The 10,941-nt window shown below is 41.2% G+C and overlaps 1 long non-coding RNA gene across 1 annotated transcript in view; it reads right to left on the minus strand.

Annotated features, from left to right (window-relative positions):
* Window positions 1-10,941, minus strand: part of LOC311434427 — a 452,952-nt gene that overhangs the window by 64,932 nt on the left and 377,079 nt on the right. The window lies entirely within an intron of this gene.

Below are 10,941 nucleotides of genomic sequence, written 5' to 3' on the forward strand. Positions count from 1 at the left end.
TCAACTGTATGAATTAGGAGCTGTATTAAATAGGATTTGCAGATCTCTCTCCCACAATGGTACAGCCTTTCATGATGGCAGTTCAGGAACTTGGTCTCTCTGCAAGGGTCTAATTAACTACTTATTCTTCCTTTGCGTTAATCTAACTAGTTGGCAAACAGTTATCTATTTGCTGAGCCACAGAGCTGTCCCTTACGGAGGTCACGGTTGTCAAGAGCTTTGAGAATACACAATCACAACTGCTTTAAATGTTATTACTCCCCGTACTGGATTACAGAATTTATCAACCTTTTCTTTTTATTTATAAGCTGATGATGTACAAAGAGAAATCTTAAAGTCTAACTAATTGGCTTGCATGCACAAAGGTGGCTCTCAAGAAGAAAAGGCCGTGAGAAACTCAGAGGGATGTCTAGAACAAGGATGCCTCGTGCCAAATTGTGGTCTGGGAGACGGTTCTGCCGGCGAGTCAGCCAGAGGCGTACAGAAAGCTGTCTCTGGGTGACAGATACCAGCAGGCAGGTGTGTGCAGCTTTGTTTAAAGATTTAATTAGTATCTGCGATGCATCCAATTACTCGCTATTAATTTAAAGGTTGTTTGATTCTGGTATTAATTCAATGGCCTTGAGTGATTTTCCGAAGTATCTGTCTGGATATATATATGCAACGTGGAAGCACTGCAAATCACTCGACCTGCTGCCTTCAGAAAGGCACACAGATGCATGGGAACGCCCACCCCGCTCTCCATGCATCTCAATGGCAAACAGTGCTGCTTGCCAAGGCCAGGTGGCACAGCGATGGCACCAACACGTGCACTGCAGCCTTTGGGCAGAAGGGAAGGAAAATGGTCTGGAGGTTTTATGATGCTTCAGGTAGGGTTCGGTCAATTTATTAAATCTCGAATTACTCACTCAAAGATCCATAAAATTTGCTCCTAAAAGTTAATCTAATATTTGCATTGCTGCATGGGGAGTAATTACCAGAAGACATTTAAAGGAAGTTAATTGGTCATCAAGACTCTACCCAGCATGTTAATTATCCTGCCTATATTGAATAGGGTGAAAATAAATATATAAATAAAAAGGATCCATTTCTTCATGTTAATGCAATGCGTTTTCCTCTGCCAGGAAACAAGCAGTTGTTACAGACTATCAAGGGCACCATTTACATGCTTAAGCTTGATGGAAGTGGGATACACGACAATTTTGTCGTATTAATGATGCTAAATTACGCTTTGAGACTTACTGTTATCACTAAGATATTAGTTTGTTGGCACAGTGAAATGAATTATGTGGACCTCTTGAAAACAGACTTTTCACACATCAGGAAATGTCTTTGGCCATTAAGGAAAAAAAAAAAACTGGCTTGCAAAAATTGCTGTAAAACGCCTACCCTTCCAATCCCAGCATAGGACCCAGCTCCTGTTTTGGTTGTTCTTGTTTAAAGAGCTCCAGCTCAGAGTAACGTATACTTGTGGATGCAGAGGCCTTCACTGCACAGAGTCTCATTGCAATTAACACAACTCTGTGATCACTGGTCTAAGTCATTTGAAATTAATAACCACTTCTTATAATGACAGGACCCAAATTATACTGAGGTTCGTGATCCAGTTACATGTAATTAGTGAGCAGCTAAGTACTAAGTCTTTGCAGTGTCACCATCCAGGCACACCTTCTTCCTTAAAGTGCCTTTAGGCATCCCACAACCAGCACGTCAGTGGGATGGGAGCTCGTAGTGCAGGGAAGCACGGCTGCTTCTCCTTAGCCCCGCTTCTATCACCAGCCTCGGGCCATGTTTTCCAGTTCTGCCATTGCTCCTCTCAGGAGCTGGGTACTGGTCGATTCCCAGTAAGGGTGGGGAGTTAGAAATGGAGAGGTGACAAACAGAACAACAGATAACAGAGGAGGAAAAGAATTAAATTACATCATAGGGAAGCTGTGGGAGACCTTCGAGATGAGGGGGGAGGGAGGAGGTATTATGTGATACCTATAATAATATTTCCCATCCTTCCCCAGAAAAAAAATAAAGAACAAATTTTCAATGCTGAATTTTTCCACAATACTCTTCTCTTAGAAAAATAAAATTAATTACCTCTAATTTTAGAATAGATGAGTTTTGGAAGAGAATGTGTTTGCTGTTATTTTTTTCTTGCCCAGCACAACAGAAACATCCCTTACTTTCCTTGCTTTTTTAAAAGTATTTTTTAATAGAGGCACAATTTGAATTAAAAAGTACATGTAACAAATAAAGTTCAAGAGAAAAATCTCTGAGATGGATTCTAATAAGAGCAGCCTGCAGAAGTCAAAGTTATGTCTATTTATACCAATACAGAACCTAGGAAGAAATTTTATTTTCTCTTCTATATTAAATCAGATAGTCCATAAAAGGTTTTGCTCAAGTGCAAAGTTCTTGTTATCCCTTCTGTACTGTTGGCTGTACGGCACATCTGGAAATTAAATTTGAAGCTATCACCTGCAACATCTATGCTGAACCAAAGATGAAACAGGGGTATTTGGTTTGCTGCTCTTTTATCTACAGCTCATTTATGTAAACAGAACCTCAACTGCTGGGTTATGGGAGCTGTACAAGTTCAGCTCCCACTATCAATTTTGGTTACAAAAGTGGATGAATTTATTTCTTCCAACATTAATCTTGTTTAGCTGAAGTAGAATCAAGATCTCAACAGACATATCAATGTGTGTATTGTTTTTTCTTAACTAGCTGACAAATACTAGGATTTTGTTCTTCCCATAGTCTGTTTAGTCCTTTATCTTTTTGACATGAAATCAAGTTGGGAGATAATGAAGGGAGAGGGACAGGAAGAGGGAGAAGAAAAAAGGCCCTTATTAAAAACAATGACATAGCTTTCCTGACACATGCCACAGTGGCAGTGTAGGATGTTTTCTCAGCAGCATCTGAGTTTGAATTGCTTTCTTTTGGGACCTTGTCTGAGTAGTAGCACTAGCTACCAAATTTTGGATTTCAATCTGCAGGTTACATTCCTGGAAGAATTCTGTCTCAGAGGGAATTCCATGAGGAACCCAGGTAAAGCTGGATGAAAGGCAACAAAGCCAAACCTTGAACATGAAAATACTCTGAGCTCATGAGGCAACCTCCAAGTACTTGATTAAACATAGTTACAGGTCTCAGGGTTATCACAGATTTGTAAAAAGTTCATCCGCACCAGATTGCTGAAGTGTGGAAAACATTTAGTTTTGAACACACCAACCCAGTCTAAACAAACCAAACAAAACCCTCACAACCCCAACAAACCCTGAACAAAACCAAAAAAGCCACCCACCACCAAAACCAGACCAAACAAACAAAAAGCAAGACACACCACAATCCCTCCCCCCCTTTTGTTAAACACCTTATGCAATACTGCCTAGAATAATTCATTGTATACTTTTCTTCAATCTGTTCAAGCAAGTAAGTGCTAAAGAGTCTGTTCAAGGAGTAAATAACTACAGGCCAAATAACTGACTTATCTTCGCTACTAGCGAAACTGCTGGGACCTTTACCTTGCTTAAAGTTCAGCTGATTTGCAGGGTGGAAGACAAAGCATGATTGTTCCTACATTAACTTGGAAAGGAGGCTTTACATACAAGAAACCACAGAAAATATTTTTCAAAATAAAATACAAATATATGCGTATACATATTAATCCTGAATTATTAAAGGAGCATTCTCTGAACTGCTCTCAACCCACTTACGAGCAGTATTTGTCAACTCCCAGTTTTCCTTATGCAAACTCAAGCTTACAAATGATGGAGTGCAGCACAGGATAAAACTCAACAGTGAGATGTGAGCTCAGGCTCCAGAAGTAGCAAAGCTTTCTGATGCAAGCCCATAAAATGGAAAACAAGTTGAAGAACAACCGAGGTGGTCTCAGGCTGACTTTAGATTGTTAATACAGTGACAAAAAAGGAGATTGAAAGTCTATGAGAATTGCTTTCAACATCGAAGCTGCTGGAACAAGGGCTTAATTACCTCATTTGAAACACTTAAAGGCTACCAGAGCTGTATAGAAGTCTGGAACTAAAACTGGCTTGAAAAGGACTACTGGAATAACTGTGAACAGAGACTTTGCCTTGACTAGCCAAAAACAAAAAGGGGGAATGAGAATGCTGCTGTGAGTGTGACTGAGGTAAGCCCCAAGAAGAGAAAACTCCACCAGCTAACCAAGTAGCTACCAAACTTCCCAAGACTGAATGCTCCCAACCGCTGCAGCGGGCAGACTGTGAGATGGCCTCCCAGGAGGGCCTATAACGTGACACCTCCCCACCCCACCCAAAACTCCAAACAAACCCAACAACCCACTCAACCCTAGAACCACCTCAACGCCACCCATGAACTGCTTTTAAAAAGCAGCCCATTGAAATAGGAGCCTGTGGCAGGAGGAAATTGAATGTGATGAACCACCAAGTCCCTCCAACGCAAGGCATTGCTAACAGCTCTCAGCTCATTCCCAGAAAGCGCAACTGAGCCAAAACACACAAAGTTCAGGATAAGAGCATCCCACACTTGGCTGTGCACTGTCAAAATGCCTTCCTTGTCATTAATCACAGGTTGGCATTTTTCATTTTTTCCCCATGACCAAGCATGTATTTGCAGAGTATTTAAATTTCCTCGGTTTCAGTATTTCAGGATGACAAAGGCTGAGCTTGCAATAGGAAACTATTGCATGGCTGATTAATGCTCTGATAAATGATTCAGAAGTCAGCATCCTTCTATGTGCTGCACAGTATACATGTAGCTCTTCGGTAAAGCCCTTTTGTCTACTGACCACCACAAATCATGTGGATTCACTGGGAAGCGCCTCTCTTATGGTAGGATGAATGTAAAAGAAAAGAGTCAAGACAAAAGAAATGAAGTAATGTTTATGAATTCTCTAGAAGAGCAGATGCACTCCCGGAGAAGTAGCAAATCTGGTAAAATCATGATTATAAAAGCTCTCCATGCAGCATGCAAGCAGTGGCTGCACAGGCACCTGCAGACAGCACTTGCTTGTAAAGCACGCGGTCTGGAGGCAGGTGTGGTGCAAAGCATGGCATTTGCAGTTGGTGTTGAGCATGTGCCCAAGAGATACGCATTACAGGACATGACATTTATTTTTAATGACACCAGAAAAGCCACAAAATGCTAGCAGATGAGGCTTAAAAGGGTGTAATGTATAAGCTTTATTAAAGCAATCACGAGCAATTTTTTGTGTCTGGTCTTAGCAGTCACTATCTTCAGCGTCTCCTTGTCCATCTCTTTATGGATACTGCACATGATTTTCCCTAAAAGAATGATTCCTAAGGTCACCTCAGACAGCACCCTCTCAGGTCAGAGTGACTGATATCTGATTTGGCTGTCCTTTGCTTTAGCCTCAGACATTAAGCAAATTAAATGTGCATCTCTGTACTTGCTTTCCAAAGAAGCAGAATGGATTTTTCCCCATGAACAAATCTCTTTAATCAATTTTCTCCTGTTATGAACATGCTTGTAAGGAGAGGGTGAATCTCCATCAGACTGGCAGATACAGCTTTTGGGCACAAGTCTTTCTTCTGTCTGATGGAGCAGTAGCAAACTTCAAGTAAATGCAGGTTAGGGAGTTACCCCTAGCTAATGATGTCAACAAGTTCTGAAACTGCAGCTAGAGACAAAGAGAAAAAAGACTGCCAATAATACCAGCTACAGACAACAGGGAGGAAAAGTCCCTGCCCCTCACAGACTTCCTTTCTACCATCATTCTCTGTCCTCTCTTGAGCTGCTGATGAGCAACCCAGACCAAAGAGCTTCATTCTTTCTGCCAAGAGACCCTCGGCTCACGCCCAACTAATTGAAAGGGTGAGATCTGTTAACACAACAAACAAAAAAGATTATTATCTGCTTTAATAATTATTAAAACGCACTGACGAGTGACAACACTTCTCAGTCCTTTATCATGTAAATTGCTTGCTCACAATCCCCCCAGCTTATAGGAACACCGACAATACTAGAACTGCTGTGAATTATCTAGGAACAATTTCTATAGCTGACTAAATGCAGTCCTTGAGGGATCTGTCTAATTATTCATGACATTTAACACGAATTTCTAATGCTCTGCAGCCAGCTTCCCCCATTCTTCCCATGTCCTGGGTTCCACCACGTGCCAAGCCCCTATATGCTCCCACATAAATCCATCCCGCTCAGCACCGCTGCTTGTAACGCACTGATCCGCCCCGTGCCTGGAGGGAATACCACTCCTTTTCAACACTAACTGCTCGGGAAGGTGCAGCTCTCCCCTGTTGCTCACAGTTGACATTTTTTTAATCTCACTGAAGTCCCAGGAATGTATTTCATGCCTAACGTCAAAATGAGCACATCATTCACCAGCTGAATGATCGGGGCCTACAGGGACACCACTAGGGAAGACAATTATGAGATTACAGTAGTCTCAGAGTAATATTAAAAAGTCATAATTGATCATCTCCAAACTAATTTTGCTTCAAAAGTGAAATGAAAATAATTTTCAGGGGGAGATAGACTTCTTTGACAGAAAAAAAAAAAATGGTTCAGTTCTGACATAAAGAGCCTGAGGTTATGTTTTAAGAACTGTAAATTAACCCCCCAAAAAATAATATTAACTGATGTTATCAGGATCTAGATTTTTTGTTCTGGAACCCAAGCAGACCAGTTTGTGTTTTGTATGTTTAGCCGAACACTAACCAAGACAAAAGAGCCTGCACGGTAAATACTAACCCATGACAAACTTGTAACCATTTGTTTTGTTTTTAAACATGAAGCAAAGGATTCAATTGTGAGTACTGAGTTAAGACTTGTACCGTATCATTATAAAAATGCTTTTGGCACAACGAAGATTCATTCAGTAAATAACTACGAAGTCATGAAGCTTTATTTGTTATTGCAGAGTGCGTGATCCAATTGCCATAGAATAAAACACAGTGCTGAATTCCTCTCTACAGAATTGATTTCCAGCATTATCTAGCCAGTAGGTTAAACTGAAGGAACAATGTTAAAAAGCTCCTTGACCTATCGTCAGGCAAACCCCATTAATTTCCACAGCCCCATTTACAGGGAACAACTAATTGGCAAGAACGTCGCTGGTGCATTCTGGAGGAGCGCGTGGCTGGAAGCAACCGAGCCCAACGTGGCTCCTGGGACGCGACCCACAAGCAATTAAGGAAGTCTGAAGCTGCTCGCTGGTGACACCATGGGAGTCCACTGCTGAACTCTTTGCTCAGCCTGTAACCAACACTGTGTAACAAACACACATCTTATGACTTGTGCACAGAACTGAACCAGGGAGCGATGCAAGCAAGACAGGAATTGTGGAAAAAAAAAAACGTGAATCAGCCGAGAAGCCTTTAATGTGTTTGATGTCTTTACAAACTGAAGTTTAAAGAGCCATTAGATCCCTTGACATTCCTCAATACAGAAAACATCTTCTGCTCCTGTATCTATACTTACAAGTTGCATGGTTAAATCTTATTTAAAATAATAACTTCATAAATAGTTGTTTTGGCTACGGGGCCAGGGAATAAACCAGAGAATGGGATGAGGGATGGCCAGCAGGCCAAACGTTCTGCTGATAGCTCACCTTTCTCTTCCCCAGCTTTTAATCAACTTGTGAAGTCTCCACCTACTCCAAGTTGGGTTCATTTAGAAGAGCAACAAAACCAATAACCACGAGTTAGATTAAGAGTTCAGTTTTTGATCAGATTCAAAGAATCATCTCCTCCTAAAAATTTTAAAATGCCAGGAAATAAAAGCCAGTGAGATCTGGTACTCAGGGCCAGAACTTCAAGTAGGACAGCAGACTTGGATTTGCAAATTGGAGCTTGAAATTGTCTGTATGCTGGCAAGCTCGCTGCAAGAGAGCATGCTTTAAGAGGCACCTGGTAAGCTGCTAGACCTTTACAAACTGGCTTAGACACTAAGTATCAGCATAAAACTAGAAAGGGAAAAACAAACAAAGACAAACACCACAACACTGAAAGATCTGTATCTTATATTTAAATACAGGAAGAATAACTTGAAGGCTGGGTTATGAGAAGCGTGCTGAGTAGTTGAATCCTGCTTCTTTCTATTGTATTTGTCCATCTAATGCCATCTATGACATTCCTAATTGCACATCGCTGTGAAGTAAGTGGAACTGCTCAACTCAATCAGGCAAGCAGGGTTTGGCTGCAGTCATCGCTATGGATTAACACAGATTCAAGAGCAGGAAAGAAGCTGGAGGTTAATGAAAGGGTTTAATACAGCTGCTTCCACAAAAGCACAAAACAGGAGGAAACGCAGCTGAAGATAAGACAACAAAACCTTTTGGAAGAGTTTAGTCTCTTTCCTACAAAGACAAAACAGGGTACCGGATCTATTAATTTGCCACAACTATCTGACAGCAATTGTCCTGAGCAGACAATCTGTTGGGTCTGCCGGTAGTTTGCTTTGAGACTGGCATTAAACAGAATCTGCAAATACAGGTTAGGTTACAGTCCTGTTCTCTCCCTCTGGTTGGGATGACTGAAGAATATCTGAACATCTGCAGTAAAGTTGGTTTCCATGGATACTTCCACCTCTAACGCCTCTTCTGTGAACCTGTGTTCCAGCCAGAGCCCCTCTTGTGAGTATTTGGCAAAAAGCTGAACATTTTTGTAAAAATAAATCGGTATCAGTAGATATTTGTGGAAGTATTCCACTCAATCCTGAGTGACAGAAGTTCAAAAAGAAGCAACTGTGGCAACAGTCCAAGTTATTTCTTCCCTCTGAATTGTATTCTTTGCCAAATAATTTGCTAGATGGGGCAGAGGGGAGTGAGGGAAGAGAAAGATGCTCTTGATTTGACTAGAATTTAAGCAGCTGCCTGTGAACACAAAATTTGAAGGTGAAAATGATACCTGATCAATATATGAATGTTGTAGACAAAGCATTTGGAGATTTTTAATTAAAAAGGAAAAAAATGGATATGAACTCTAAGTGGGAAGAACAGATAACAGCAGTGTCCACTGTCACATTGACTGATACAATAACTTTACTAATGAACTGGAAGTCAAAGCAAATTGTTTATTGAAACATACAGATGATCTTAAACTACAAAGCATGGAAAAATTGGTTGCAAAGTGGATAATTGTTCTCGAACAAGAAAATAAAGATGTGCATTAACTAGAGCTGAGACTGTAGACAAGAATTAGTGTCATAAAGGAATGAGTTACTTCTCAGACCTGTTGCAAAACTACTGACCAAACACAGGGAAGTGTCCCGAGGCAGTTCACAGTTACACCTTACACATGCTGGAGATGTGGCGAGGAGGGAGCAGAAAAGCAGTTGTAGTGGACTACACAAAACAGCCTTTTAGACTGTACTCCCAGGTACTCCCCCAGCCCACTACGTGGTTGCTGGCAAAGCTGCAGGCCCTAATGCTGAAGCATTTGCTGATTTTGTGAGTCAGATGATGTCATTTAATGGTGGAGAGAACAAAGACAGACAGCAGCCTCCAAGCTGCTGCCAAATTGGTACTGTGCCCAGCCGATGAGCCTCCCCACGCACTATGCAGCAGGAGCACCTGTAGCTTTTCAGCTCAGGGGAAGCCCAGAGCAGCAAGCAAGGGAGAAAGGCAACGACTGAAGAGAAAAAACTGCCATGAAACATTATTTTGGGCCACTACAAGAGCCAGAGAATGCTTTTACCAGAAATAATTGCTGGAAGAGCCCTGCAGTACATGCACATCATTATCACTATTGAGCTTTTGCATGTATATGTAGATAGCTCCATCCCAGAGACCTCACAGGAACTGCTTTCGCTGTGCATTAGATAAAGCAGCGCAGTTCTGATCACCTTTATGTATGCTGGAGAGATTCTCAAAATGATGCCAGTGATTTAAGCAATTAGATCTAAACTTTAAGCCAGTATTTACTATTAAGGGGTAAGGGAAAGAAAGGACACTAAGCCTCCCTGTAAATATAGGCATTGAAATACAAGCAAGAGTTTTAAATGGTAAAGAAGAGTACAAAACATGTAGAAATGGCTGTTAGAGCCCCAAAATAAAAATAATAATAATAATAATAATAAAACACATTTACTGGCAGCAATTATACAATGAGATAGCTGCACAGAAACCTAAGCAGAGAAAGCAGAAAAGCCAGCCTAGAAGAAAAACTTTTTCTATGAAGGATGTGACCATCTCTAGTCTTCTGTTCAAGGGACACTTCAAGCTTCACACCAACCATTTAGAATTTTAATTTTATTGTCTGCCTAGTTCAAAGATGCCATTTGCAAGAAAAGAAGAAAAGAAAAGAAAGAAGAAAAGAAAGAAGATGCATTTCTTCTTTCTCTACTCATGCAATGGATCTTTTTAACAAGAAGTGGAACAAGCCTGCCAGAAACATCTAAAAGATAAATCTGCTCTGCAGCCAGAATAAAAGAAGGATGAACCAGCTACAATTAATTTTGGACCACCACTGAAGTTATTAAAAAAGCCTTTCCATCTGATTTTAAAAACAAAACAAACAATCCCTTTGTTTATTCATAAACACTGGAGCAACTCTCAAAACACAGAATATGCAGTATTACATCATTCTCCCTAGCTGTCAGCCCCCCAGATTGGTATATAAGTAAATCTGAAACGCAGCAGGACCTTGAAATTCTCATCCTTCTGCCAGGCTTCTCGCTACCTCAAAGTGCCTAACTGAGGAAGCTGCCTTTTCACGGAAGGTTAAGAACAGCAAATATACAGACCAGAATTGCAGGAAAAAGCAATTCAACACAGACAAGGTTTGCCAGCAGCAACCCCAAACCATTCCAGAGAGCAGGATAAGTCCATGGAGACATACCAGGGGAGCCGTATGCACTGCTTGGGAGCATCAAACAAGTGCAGATCCTGGAGGAGGCACTCCATGGCTCTCAGGAGCTCTGCCAGCATGCACTGCCTTCAGATGCAGACAGGACATGTCTCTGCCAGAT

The sequence above is a fragment of the Aythya ferina genome (genome assembly GCF_964211825.1).
Source record: "Aythya ferina genome assembly, chromosome: 3".
NCBI classification, from domain to species: Eukaryota; Metazoa; Chordata; class Aves; order Anseriformes; family Anatidae; genus Aythya; species Aythya ferina.